Raw genomic sequence first — 14642 nt, 5'->3', positions numbered from 1 at the left:
TCCTCCCTATAATATGTAGTGCATACTTTCACATAGGTTTCCAAGAGCCTGACTCACAATAAGCAGTCAAGGCTATTGATCTTGCAGCCCCAAGCCCTACTAATCCAGACTGCTTGAAGTTCCAACCTCTAGCACCTTGGCAGAAAAGCTGCTTCTGCCGATCCCTGGTCCATCAGGCCTCAGCACAGCCATCAGTACCTCTCAACAGGGCGTCAGTTCTGTATCCTCCCACGACATCTGCTCAATGTGACCTGCTCAATCACAGCTCAATATTAGTTTCAGCTGAAAGTAAGGAACTCTTTTTTTTTTTTTCTTTTCTTTTCTTTTTCTTTTCTTTTTTTTTTTTTTTTTTTTTTTTTTTTTTTTTTTGGCTTTTTCAAGACAGGATTTCTTTTGTGTAACAGCCCTGGCTGTCCTAGAACTAGCTCTGTAGACCAGGCTGGCCTCAACTCTCAGAGGTCCACTTGCATCTGCCTCCTGAGTGCTGAGATTAAAGGTGTGTACCACCACCACTTGGCTTGGTAAGGAACTCTTGAGGAGCACCTTAGCATCTAACAGGCAGTGACCTTATGTGACATACACATGCTATGGAGTGACCTCAGCTTCCTCACTAGGAAAGCAGAATAAGGTCAGTACCATCCTACGGAGGATTAAAGGACTCCGTGTTAGAATCCTGAAAAGAAAAAAAAAAAAAAAACTCTGCACAGAAACACATACAAACTATTATTAATACCCTATGGGGACACAGGGAGGATGGCAAAACCTAAGGAATAGAGCACCTGAAGAGAGACTGTTGTTTTGTCCCTGGGGTCTGACAAAATCTTTAACTACTTTTCTTAGGCCCTCGGGACTTCAGCCTGCAAGCATCTCCATTGTCTAGAGACTGTAGACTAGAGGTCTGGAGTGAGGCTTGGTTTGGGTTTGTTTTTTTTTTTTTTGGGGGGGGGGAAGGTTGCTGTTTTGTTTTTTAGTTTTTTGTTTGGTTGGTTTTTGTGGGTTGTTTTCCCCCCCCCTCCCCCCAAGACAGGGATCACCACGTGGCCCTGGCTGGCCTGGAACTTGCTTACACAGACCAGGCTGGCTTTGAACTCACAGAAATCTGCCTGCCTCTGGCCTCCCGAATACTGGGATTATAGGTGTGAGCCACCACTCCCCCTATTTCCTTTTACTGAGATAAAGTTTCACTCTGTAGCCCAGGTTGGCTCCTCCTGTCTTAGACTCCTAAGTATTGGGATTATGGACATGAGCCACCATAAGCTGGCTACATGTGTGTTCTTTCTGAAAGTTGCAGGAAAACACAGCTAAACTGTTTTCCCCTGAAAAAGCAGCTCTTTTGTTGCTCATAGAATGTTAAAAACACATTATTTAATGGACAACTAATTTTCTCTCTCCCTCTCTTTTTTTTTTCTTTTTTGGTTTTTCTAGACAGGGTTTCTCTGTGTAACAGCTCTGCCTGTCCTGGAACTAGCTCTGTAGACCAGGCTGGCCTCAAACTCAGAGATTGCCTACCTCTGCTTCCTGTGTGCTGGGATTAAAGGCATGCAATACCACCACTCAGTGACAACTAATTCTCTTATGCTTTAATATTAACTTTTATTCCTGGCCTTCCTTATCTATTAATTCCAGGAAATAGCTAACATCTGTTCAGTTTTTGCTGCATGCCAAATCCTTGACAAATATCTCATTCCTAACAATGCAGAGAAACCAGCAGCAATGACCCAACCCTACATGGTAGAAAAAGGACAAAACTAAGGAACTTAGCTATGGCACCCAGCACAGAGAAGCTTCTTCTTTTTTTTTTTTTTTTGTTTTTTTTTTTTTGTTTTTTGTTTTTTTTGTTTTTCGAGACAGGGTTTCTCTCTGTAGCTTTGGAGCCTGTCCTGGACTAGCTCTGTAGACCAGGCTGGCCTTGAACTCACAAAGATCTACCTGCCTCTGCCTCCTGAGTGCTGGGATTACAGGCGTGTGCCACCATTGCCCGGTGACAAGCTTCTTTTTGCAGTGAGCAGTGGCTAATTCAAAGACTCACAGCTGGGACTGGAGAGATGGCTCAGCGGTTAGAGCACTGACTGCTCTTCCACAGGTCATGAGTTCAATTCCCAGCACCCACATGGCAGCTAACGACTGTCTGTAACTACAAGATCTGACACCCTCACACAGACATGATGCAAGCACAACACCAATGCACACACACACACACACACACACACACACACAAAAAGACTCACAGCTGATCAAAGTGCTGAGTTGGTGGAATCGAGTGTTCAGCCCTAAATAGGTCGTCTATATCAATCTCCCCTCCCCCTAAGGGCATATCTTGGAAGATGGGGTGAAAACACTAAGAATGAGAGGCTGGGGAGGTTGCTGGGAACTGCTCTGCCCTGGATAGGAAACAGTTGTTGCACACATGAAGGAAGCCACATCAGTGGTTACGTACAGTAGAGCTGCACTAGATCAAGCCAGCCTTACCCTTACCTGAGGAGCTGTGGTAATTGGAAGAGGGACAGTTACTTCTCTTTAAGTGTGTGCCCATGCTACAGTGGATGGTCCCATATCCATGCAAATATGGATGGACTAAATTGTGTGTTATTTGAAAAAGGGGGGGGGGGACATGATGGACATGATCAAAATACACTGTATACACATATAATCCTGTCAATATTATGTGTATATATATACATACATTTATTTATTTATGGCCTTTGAGCAGGGTGTGGTGATAGACAACTATAATCCCAGCTACCCTTGAAACTAAAGCAGCAGCAGCAGCAGCAGCAGCAGCACGAATGCACGGCTGCAATGCTTGGGCTACACACAACTCTACCTGAAAATATCATGGCCTGGGGGCTGGAGAGATGACTCAGCGGTTAAGGGCACCAGTTGCTTGTCCAGAGGACTCAGGTTCAATTCAGAGACTCACATGGCAAAAGGAAAGGATGCTATCTGACCCTCCATGCCCAAGCTATGTCATTAGTGCTCTTCTACATACACAAATAAGCAGTAATTCAAAAATTAAAACTTAAAAAGGCCTAATGGCAGATAGTGGCAATACATGCCTATGATCCAAGCACTTAGGAGGTGGAGGCAGGAGGATTAGAACTTCATGGTCATTCCTCAGCTACAGAGCAAATTTGAGGCTAGCTTGGACTATATGAGATTCTGTCTCCAAAAAAAAAAAAAAAAAATCAAACCCCTCAAAAATGGTCTTTAGAATCCTGGCAATACAATGATAAGGGACTGCTGTGTTTTCTTTAATGAAAATGAAGGATCAGGCACATTAGCATGTCTGTAACCCCAGCACCTGGTAGAGGTGGCAAGTTTTAAGTGCCCAAGTTTCCATGACAGAATTCCACAACCTAGGTATTTCAATTATCTGTGCTCCTACAGAAGCAAGAAAGGTAAGTCAATCCATCCAGCTGTAGACACATACACACCCCACTGTCTTTTTAAGACAGGGTCTCACTATGCAGCCCTGGCTGGCCTGGAACTTCCTATGGAGACCAGACTGGCCTCCAATTCAGAGATGCTCCTGCCTCCAGAGAGTTAGTATAAAGGTGTAGTGGGACTACTGATTAGACCTTTTTTATGTGGAAAAGAGACCTCAAAATCACAGACTTCTACTAGGAAAAACATCCAAATGCACTCCCCTAGGACACTAAGGAGTTGAATTCCTAGGATTATGTTCCTTCATGGAAGAAAGGCCTCATTTTAAACCCTCCCCCAAACAACACCTCCGAGTCCTTTCCCAAAGACCACTGACTCAAGCATCGACTCCCTTTCCCACACTTGGTGACTAATACCAGACTCTTAAGTTTTTACAAGGTTTCTGAAAGCTCGTTAGTTCCATTTGGCCAAATAATCAAGGTCCAACTGGAGAGATCCAGGCAAGGATCCAACAAAGCCGTTATCGCTGTTCCAAGTAAAGGTTCTGATTTTGATTCGGTTACCTCACTGTTAGTCAAGAATCAATGGGGCAGTCCCTGAGAAAGCGGCCCAATGGCAGCACCCTCCTTGCTCTAAACTTGTAATCTATCAAAACTGAGGGGCTAAAAACACACACACCTGTAATCCCAGTATTCTGAAGGCTGAGGCAGGAGGACTACACAGCCTGAATTACACAGCAAAACCCATCTCAAACAAATAAAATAAGACAAAAGGCTGGGGGCTGAAGAGATAGCACCGAGGAGTATTAGCAACCAGTGCTCTTCCCAGTGCTCTTCCCGAGGACCCCGGTTCAATTCCCAGCACCCACATGACAACTAACAGCCTTCTGTGACTCCAGTTCCAGGGGAGTCAACACTCTCTTCAGGCCTCCACAAGCACTGCATGCACATGGCACACAGACATACATGCAAGCAAAACACCCATATAAATAAAATGAAAACCAAGCCAGACAGGGGTGCATGCCTTTAGTCCCAGCATTCAGGAGGCAGAGGCAGCAGGTGGATCGCTAGGGTCAAGGGCAGCCTGGTCTACAGAGCAAGTTCCAGGACAGTCAGGGCTATAGAGAGAAACCATATCTTAAAAAAAAAAAAAAAAAAATCAAACCAAACAAACAAACAAAAAAAACCCTAAAAAATTTTTTTTTTTTAATTTTAAAAGGAGGGGCTGAACATGGTGGCACAGACCACACTAATCCCTACACTTGAGGGCAGAGACAGACAGGTGGATCTCTGTGAGTTTAAGGTCAGTCTACATAGTAAGTTCCAGGACAGCCAGAACTATATAGTGAATCCTTGTCTCAGAAAAAATTTGCTGGTTTATTAAAAAATAAACACAGGAATAAAAATAATTTTTAACTTAAAAAACACATTTTAAGTGACAGAGTGCTTACCAAGAACGAGAGTATCCCAGGGTCCAAGCCCAGGACCACCAAATATTATCTATATAGTTATAGATATCTTCCCCATATTCCTTTCTAAGAAGTGAGGGCAATAAATCAGTAGACCAAATGCACCTTTAGTACTGATTTCCACACTCATCAGCAATGGTTATCAAAACATTCTCAAGGAATTCATTAGAAATCTAGGGGCTTTGTTTATGCTGCTGGGGACCCATCCAGGACACCCCCATATCCTAAGTAAGTGATCTATCACTGAGCTACATTCCCCACCTGAGTCATGTTGTTCTGTCTCTTTTGAAGCACTACGTAGCCCTGGCTGGCCTGAAACTCAGCCAGCTCCACCTCTAACTTTTCAACCAGAGAGCTGGGATCTAAAGCCACACCACCAAGCCCCACTGGCAGCTTCTTTAATTTTTTGAAAGGATTTTTATTATTATGCATATGTGTAGATGTATCTGTGACTGCAGGAATCAATTTCTGTAGTTACCTCTCTCCTTCACATTTACATGGGTTCCAGGAATCAAACTCAGGTCATCAGCAAGCACTCTAACTGAGCAATCTTACCAGCCTTGTTTTGTCTTCTTTTAGAGGCAAAGTCTTGATATATAGACCAGGCTAGCCTCAAACTCTATTAGGCACATCCAACCCGTAGTCCACAGGGCAGATGCATCCCAGGATAGCTGTGAATCTGGACCAATATATTTGCAGATGACTATATCATATTGCAATGTCAAAAGGTTGAACATGCTGCATCTCAAGCTCCCCTCCTCATCCTTCAGAGCAATGGGATTTCAGGTATGTGTCAGCTCTGAAATAGGGTTTGTTTGCTTAACTTTTGTTTCCTAAGATTTATTTATTTATGTATTTTATGTATATGAATGTCTATTTGCAAGAAGCCTGCATGACAGAAGAGGGCATCAGATCCCACATTAGATGGTTCTGAGCCACCATGGAGTTGCTGGGAATTGAACTCAGAACCTCTGGAAGAGCAGCCTCTTAACCTCTGAGCCATCTCTCCAGACCCTCTGGGGTAGTTTTTGAATGGTATCTGCACTTAGTACATGTTTTCAAAGTTTAGATGCACAGTTTTGGGTTTGTTTGTTTGTTTGTTTTGTTTCTTTTTTTGTTTTTGTTTTTGTTTTGTTTTGTTTTGTTTTTTGTTTGGTTTGGTTTGGTTTGGTTTTTCAAGACAGGGTTTCACTGTGTAGCTCTGGCTGTCCTGGAACTCACTCTGTAGACTAGGCTGGCCTCAAACTCACAGAGATCTGCATGCCTCTACCTCCCAAGTGCTGGAATTAAAGGCACACACCACCACCCACTAGCTCCAGGTCTTAAAACAAAGCAAATGGCTTTTTGTGTTGTTTGAGACAGTCCCTGTAACCCAGGCAGACCTCACTAGGCAGCCAAGGATGGCTTTGAACTCTTGATTCCCCTGTGTTCCACCTCCCCAGTGCTGGAATTCTAAGCACAATCCACTCCATCTGGCTGCAAACTGCCTTTCACCTTCAGAATTTCATGCTACTTGCCCTGCTAATTAAAAGGGGGGGAAAAAGCAGTAGGGGTGGGAGTTGGAGAGGGAACCAGGCATGATGATACCTGCCTGTAATCTCAGCATTTAAGAGGCAAAGATAGTCAGATTCTCACAAATCCAAGGCCAACCTGATCTACACAGGGAGATCCCATCTCAAGAAAAATTTAAAAATAAAAAATAAGGTCTGGAGAGATTGCTCAGTGAGTAAAATGCTTGCTGTGCAAACAAAAGGACCTGAGTTCAGACCCAGCCCCATTTAAAAGCCCGGACTGGTGGAACTTGCCTGTAACCTCAACACAGCAGGGGAGAGGCTGGTGGATCCCAGGGACTCTCTGGCCAACCAGTCTAGCCAAAACAGAGAGCTCTGGGTTCAATGAGCTCTTACCTCAAAAGGTAAGATGGAGGGAGCTGGAGCTATGGCTCATTAGTTAATAGCACTGACTGATCTTCCAGAGGACCCATTTCAATCCCCAGCACCCACAGGGCAGCTCACAACTGTCTGTAACTCTAGTTCCAGAGGATCCAACACCCTCTTTCTGGCCTCAGAGGACACTGCATGCACAAAGTACATAGACATGAAGGTAAAACACACAAAAAAGGTGTATAATTAAGATCGAAAAATAACAAATAGGGCTGAGAGATGGCTCAGAGGTTAAGAGCACTGACTGCTCTTCCAGAGGTCCTGAGTTCAATTCCCAGCAACCACATGATGGCTCACAACCATCTGTAATGAGATCTGGCACCCTCTACTGTATACATAATAAATAAATAAATAAATAAATAAATAAATAAATAAATAAATAAACAAACAAACAAACAAACAAATCTTTTAAAAAAAGAAAATTAACAAATAAAAGAGGTGGGGAAAAGAAAAGAAAAAAATTTAAGTAAATAAATTTGTTTTTAGTCCCAGCACTCAGGAGGCAGAGGCAAATGAATCTATCTCTGTGAGTTCCAGGATAGCCAGATCTATATCTCAAAAAAATTTAAAAAAAAAAAGGGGGGGGGGGAGGCAAGATCAGGTAGATCTCTGAGTTTGAGGCCAGCCTGGTCTATATAAATGGATGAATATAAAGGGGCTAAGTGATTGAAGAACCTTGGCTTCCAAAAATACACATACACACACACATACTTCTTATATACACACAAATATTAATAATATTAAAAGGCTGGAATGTGAAAGGAAAACACTTAAAATATGCATTATTTAAAAGCATTTACAAGTAAATGTGGTCATATACAAAATACAGCCTAAAAAACCCAACAGTCTCCCTTAGTAATGCAGATAGGTAGCTAATAGTGAATGGAGAACGCAAGCAGACTTCTTTGAGAACTTCAGGTAGTTCTGAATGAAATACAGCCCACAACTGACAAGAGCACATAGAGGCAGAAGAATGTTGACACTGGGCGTGAAGACAAGCTGGCTATTTGGCTAAAAAGGAGACAGTGCCAGCAAAAGTGACTTGGGACAAGGAAACCACTGGCAGTCTGCCCACTGAAGCATGTGAAGGAAATCAGACCTGCTACTAGGTGCTCCTGCAGGCAGCTGGCTCTAAACAAGGTCTCTACAGATTCTGTGAGGGGTGAACCTTGAAATCAGTAACTGCTCAGCATTCAGCTGGGGAGAATGAGGCCTAGCCCTAAGAGCACAACGTGATTTGCCTAAGGTCACATGTGAGTGTAAGAGCTGGGACTAGTGCCAGATCCAGATCAAATCTGTCCCTGAAGATAATCTGACATTCGTGTGAGGAATGGAAGGCTTAGGGGAAGATCAGGGACACAAAACAGTCTTGTCATTCAGGTTCGTCCTGATCAGGGCCTAGACTAGGATCATATTGGAAAAGTGCCATGAAAACTAACAGGCAAACAGGTACAAATGATTTAAGAGATTCAGAATGGAAAAACCCACTGAGAACTGGGCATAAGTAGCAGATGCTTAGAATTCTAGTACTTGGGAGGTAGAGGATCAGGAGTTCAAAGCCAGTCAAGGCAGTGGTGGCCTTTAATCCCAGCACTCAGGAGGCAGAGCCAGACGGACCTCTGTGAGTTCGAGGCCAGCCTGGTCTACAGAGCAAGATCCAGAACAGGCACCAAAACAACACAGAGAAACCCTGTCTCAAGAAACAAAACAAAACAAAACAAAAAAGAAGAACACTTGTCTTGAATGTACAACAGGCACCAAAACAACACAGAGAAACCCTGTCTCAAGAAACAACAAAAAAACAAAAAACAAAAAGAACACTTGTCTTGAATGTACAACATCCTGGTTCAAACCTCAGTACCCAAGGCCAAAAAAAAAAAAGTTCACCTTTAAGCAATATATTTTTAAGCACTTAAATATGGCAATATACAGAGAAACCAATAAATTTTGTAGACAGTTTAAAAAGCTAAAGGTTAGCCAGGAACAGTGGCAACTATCTACAGTACCAGACCAGAGGTAAGAAGACAGCCTTGGGCTACACATAGCAAGACTATCTCAAAAAGTGGGGAGGAGGGTTTGAGGCTGGAGAGATGGCTCATGGATTAAGAGTACTGGCTTGGCTGATCTTTCAGAGGAGCCCAGTTCAATTCCTAGCAGTCACAAAGCAAGTCACAATTGACTGTAACTTCAGATCCAGGGGATCCAACTCCCTTTTCTGACCTCTGTGGGCACTAGGCATACTCATGGTGCAGATAAATACATGCAGGCAAACACATAAAATGAAATAACCTTTCCTTTTCTTTTTTTTTTTTTTTTAACTAAAAAAAGGGAGGGGAAAAAGAAATTGGGCCAACCAAGTCGTGATGGCACACTCCCTTAATCCCAGCACCCCAGAGGCAGAGGCAGGAGATCTCTGAGAGTTCAGGGCCAGTGTGATCTACAGAGCTCTCCAGGATCCTGACTTTAAAAAACCAAAAAGAAAAAAATAAAATAAAATAAAAAAGAAATTAGGCACAGTGGTGTAAATCTGTAATCCCAGCATAAGAAGTGTATGTTCAGCCGGGCGGTGGTGGCGCATGCCTTTAATCCCAGCACTCGGGAGGCAGAGCCAGGCGGATCTCTGTGAGTTCAAGGCCAGCCTGGGCTACCAAGTGAGTCCCAGGAAAGGCGCAAAGCTACACAAAGAAACCCTGTCTCGAAAAACCAAAAAAAAAAAAAAAAAAAAGAAGTGTATGTTCAAGCCTAGCCTAGGCTACATAGATAATTCAAGACAAGATCCTGTCTGAGAACAATGGACTCGTACAACTTTGAGATGTGTGTGTGTGTGTGTGTGTGTGTCTGAACAAAGGGACAGTGGAAAACAATACCCCAGCATTTGTTTAACAATCAGTTTTCTGTTTTCACTGAACACTCCAGCTGTATACGGAAATCTGGCTACTCAATGTGTACTTACCTAATCTTAATACCACCCAAAAACTAGAATGGCATATACTCAGACCCATCCCCCATCTACTATATCAGAGCAAGCATTTTAACAAGACAGGCACATCCAGGATGAGAAGCAGGAATGTAGGGCCATCAAGGGTGTACTTATTGCACTATACAGATGGAGCAGCAACAGCCAAATAAAGAGACAAACTACCTGTTCACTTAAGCAGATCACAGTTTATTAGGTACTACTCACAGACCTCCATTCTTTTTTTTTTCTCTTTTTTTTTTTTATAGAAATGTAGTTCTGAACACGGGATTTATTTCCCTTCCTGAAATAACATAACTTAGCTCTAGGACTTTAGTGAACAAAAAATTTGAAGTAGGTTAGCTGTTCCAAAGCACAACAACGGTCAATTTTATTCAAGTTCTCACACTGAGTTTGGGGCACTTCCCCACAAGCCCCATTAATTCCTACAGGTTCCCGGGGGTGCCATTAAATCTCCCAGCATCCCTAGGAAGCAGGTGCCTGGCAAATGTCCAGTTTCCAAATGAGATTCAGGCCTTGGATCTTCAAATGCTGTATTCCTGCCCTGTCCTACTGGTATAGCTTCTCAGATCCAAATTCCCTCCCCCAGCCTGCCTCGTGCAGCTGCACATTCAAGTACTTCCCAAAAGGAAGAAAGGTCAGAGGAGTCATTATACCCTAAGCATTGGAAACTCCAGCTGTGGAGAAATTAATCAGGGGTTCAAGGCTGAAAAGCCCTATGCAAAAATCTGGAGAGGGAAAGAGAAATATTAGGGGTGAGGACCTATTGAGACAAGATGTCCCAGGTGTTTGGAGATTTTTAAAGTGGGGGTCAGGAGAAAAGACAGGCAAATATTAATCAAGGACACGAAAGAGAGAGAGATCTACATACAGTTTTTCTTTTCTTTCTTTCTATTCATTCATTTATTTTTTTTGAAGCAGAATCACACACTGGGTTTTTTTGGGGGGTTTTTTGTTTGTTTTTGGGGGTTTTTTTTGTTTTTTGTTTTGTTTTGTTTTGTTTTTTCAAGACAGGGTTTCTCTGTTACAGTTCTAGCTGTCCTGGAACTCACTTTGTAGACCAGTCTAGCCTCGAACTCATAGAGATCCGCCTGCCTCTGCCTCCTGAGTGCTGGGATTAAAGGCGTGCGCCACCACAGCCCAGCTGCACACTGTTTTTCATGCTGAGGATCAAATCCTGGCCCTCCACATACTGTAGGCAAATATTCCACCACTGAGCTACATCCCTCAGCCCACATGACTTCTTTTCTTTATACTAAGTTTAGAGTTAGAAGATATACATTACTAGAAAAATCTCTTGAAGCCCCCTCACCCAGAACAAAGAAGTTAAAAAAGAAGCCAGGCAGTGGTGGCACACGCCTTTAATCCCAGCCCTCAGGCAAGCGATCTCTTGTGAGTCTGAGGTCAGACTGGTCTACAGAGTGAGTTCCAGGACAGACAGGCCTACACAGAAAAACTGTCTTGAGAAAAAAACAAAACAAAGACATGGGATGTGTTGGGAGGGAGGGGGGAGTAAAACCTACCTAATCAGATCTGTTTGTCTGAGACAGGGTCTTGCCATGTATCCTTAGCTAGCCTGGAACTCATTATATGGACCAGGCAGCCTTAAATTTGCAATAATCCTCCTGTCTTGATTGCTGTGATCAGACCCACTAAAACAATTGAGAGCTTCACCAGAAACTTACAGGAAGTAATGCATCACAGAATTAAGAGTCCTAAGAATAACCAAAAATTACAAGGGGATTCCTTTACATTTTGACTCCAGCAACAGGTCTGGCGGCCCTGGTCTTATGGCCACCTCCAACAAAGAGCAAGAGAGAGGAGAATCGTTATCGTAAGATAAGCACAACAGTGACCAACAGGAACCAGAAACCAGGAAAATGCCTGGACAGTGAACCAAAAGAGAATTCCTATTTGCAGAAAGATAAAGGACATATAAAAAGTCATGTGAGCCAGGCATGGTAGTTCTTGCCTGTAATCCCAGCATTTGTGAGGCTGAGGCAGGGGGATCCTCATGGGTTCAAAGCCAACCTGGACTACCCAATAAGTTCCAGGATAACCTGGACTACTTCATGAGACAGGGCCTTACAACAATGAAAGCCATGGGTATGGAAGGGGATCCTGTCAGGAAAGAAAGGCTCGGGAGGGGTGACTAAAAGAACTGCCCTGGGGAAAAGAAAAAAAAAAAAAAAAAGACACAGAGTGTTCTGCAGATACGCAGTCAACAGAGGAAGACCAAAGAGACCCACTACAGAGCCCTGGAGAGCACAGGAAGGGGAATGTGGCTCTAAAGAGGGAAGGAAACTCAAGAGTGAAACTATCTTGAATGGCAGAAAAGCTTAAAAGAAAGAGAGGCCGGGCGGTGGCAGAGCGAGATCCAGGACAGGTACCAAAATGGACCTCTGTGAGTTCGAGGTCAGCCTGGTCTACAGGCTGAGATCCAGGACAGCCAGAGCTACACAGAGAAGCCCTGTCTTGAAAAACCAAAAAGAGAGAGACAGAGGAAAGAGATGGTACAGGAAGGAGCACCTGTAATCTCAGCACAGATGCCAAGGCAGGAGGATCATGAACTTAAAGCAAGACCTGGTCTCAAAACAAGATGACTGGTTAGCTAGACGGCTTGACACTTGCAGCCAAGAATGACCACCTGAGTTTGATTCCTAGAACCCACAAAAGTGGAAGCAGAGGGATCCTGCAAGCTGTCCTGTGATTGCCACATACATGTCATGACACACACCAAATAAATAAACTTTTTTTTTTTCAATTAGAAAAAAGGACGAGGTAGAAAAATGGTTGGGTGGGGAGGGTGCTCAAGAACAATCCCATCTTGGAGTGGGAGGATCCAGGAGAAAGGTGTGCCCAGCACTTGCTGCACCCACAGGGTGATATGTTTCCTGCTAAAAGAGGTGCATCTCAAACCTTGAAGAGACCCAGAAAGCAAACATACTCTTAGGTAGGAAAGCGAGTCTCCCCCAAGAAATCAGTTAGCTTGGAGTAAGCATGAAAAATGCAACCGCAAGGACAGACTTAAGGACAAGACAGTGAATTCCTTTATAAGTGAAATTGGAAACTACTTGCCATACCATCAGGAGTTGGACTAGAACCTGAAAGGGAGGGACGCTCACCTCAGACTGCAGGACTAAAAAAAAAGAGAACTGGCCCTCAAATTCACTAACTTCTGAAAACATACCAGATTTGGGGGCTGGAAAGAAGAATTCTTTTCCTCAGAGTTGTGGGATATAATGAAGTATCCCAAAACTTTGGTTACTGATCTGACTTCTGAGGGAACTATCTGCAGACTGAACCCCAAACTGAAAAGAGAGAACTGTTAATTAGGTTGGAATATGGGAGTGTCCCCTCAGTATAGGGGAGCAAAGAAGAGCGAGTACGCCTTCAGTCTGTTCTTAGGGATGGTTAGAAACTGAGAGAAAATCCCAGGACAAGAGCTTAAGGAAGGGGAGCGACGCCCAGATTTTCCAAACTACAGAGAAAGGGGACACTCCCATATACAGGGTCTTGAGGAGAGGGTGTGCTTCCCAGAGCAGGATAAGAAAGGCACTACACGAAAACGCGTTCCCGCGGCAGAGGCAGCAGCGTAGGCTGCGCCCCAATCTCACGGGCCAAGCTGGGGGTGCAGCTCCGGCACTCCTCCCCACCCCCACAGCCCCGTTCCGCGCCCCGGGCCCGCACCTCGCAGCCCAGCCCCCTCGGGCCGCGCTGATTGGCCGTAGTGGCCGTCACTCCCGCAGGCAGCCGCAGTGATTGGGCGGCACTCGCACGCCCGCCACGCTCACAGCAGCGGTCCCCAGGCCTCCCTCCGGGGCTGGGTGATCGGGGGCCAGACGGGGAGCGGGGCTGAGCTAGGGTCCCGCAGTAGCGGAGACGTCCGTCCCCGGTCCCGCCCGCACGGCGCGCGCGCGGCACGGGGCCTGCCCCCGCCACGGCCCCAGCCAGCTGGCTTCGCGTCGCCGCGCCTCGCCACGAGCTCACCTCACGGCCCCGCTCCTGCTGCGCCGCTCCAGGACCAACCGACAGAAGGACTGTGCGCGCTGCGCACCACGTGACCCCGGGGACGCGCCCAGCGTATCCCCCGCCCCCTACACACACGCACCATCGCCACCACCGAGTGACGCAGCGGCCCGGCGGCCCCGCCCCGGGCCCCGCCCCGCCCGGTCACCGGGACGACCGCGCGAGCAGGCCACGCCCACCTCCCTGACGCGGGAACACCAAGTCCGCACTCACCCGTGACCGCTGAGGTCACCAGAAGCCAGGGCCTGGATGCTGCCCATCTGCTGCCTTAATTGGCCTCCCTTACTGCATCTGGAAGTCACCCACTTTCCTCCAGCCTCCTGTCACCACTCTCCACGAAGATCGCGGTCTTTACAGCTCGTTACTTTCCCTCTTCCAATCCGTCCTTCACACGCCAGGGCTTTTCAAAACACCTTGTTCCCTTCTCCAGACGAAGAGCCAAGCCTTCAAGCTCGAGTGTCACCAGGCTTTCTCATTCTCACACATCCAGCCTGCCCTGTGTGCTTTGCCTCTCTCAACTGAACCTTCTCACCTCTGTCTTTGCTCTCATCCCTAGAAAAGGATTCCTATGGCTGCTGAGGAAAAAAAACAAAACTAAACTGTATTTTGTCTCTAGGGACCAAGGTCCAAGATGCAGCCACCACAAAAGAGAGATTTTCCCAGCGGGACTCAGCAAGTGCCAACAAGAAGTGTTGAAATTGCCATTTACAGGGGCGATCATGACTTGCTTTGACACTGGAAGCAACCAGACTTGCGCTTCTTAAATTATAAGTCTAATCACATCACTTCTCCATGCTACTTAACCCATCAATCAATCTGTCCTTCTGTATCCTATGCCTTT

General features: G+C 45.3%; 1 protein-coding gene across 2 annotated transcripts in view; it reads right to left on the bottom strand.

Moving 5' to 3' along the window:
• Positions 1-13892, bottom strand: part of Phf20 (PHD finger protein 20) — a 113489-nt gene extending 99597 nt beyond the window's left edge. For both annotated transcript variants that reach the window (XM_059261756.1, XM_059261759.1), the window contains exon 1: positions 13763-13892. The gene's annotated coding sequence lies outside the window, so the exon portion shown is untranslated. The remainder of the gene's footprint in view (positions 1-13762) is intronic.
• Between the last annotated feature and the right edge of the window lie 750 nt (positions 13893-14642).

The sequence above is a fragment of the Peromyscus eremicus genome, chromosome 4 (assembly GCF_949786415.1).
Source record: "Peromyscus eremicus chromosome 4, PerEre_H2_v1, whole genome shotgun sequence".
In the NCBI taxonomy this organism is placed as follows: domain Eukaryota; kingdom Metazoa; phylum Chordata; class Mammalia; order Rodentia; family Cricetidae; genus Peromyscus; species Peromyscus eremicus.
This window is presented reverse-complemented; position numbering and strand designations above follow the sequence as displayed.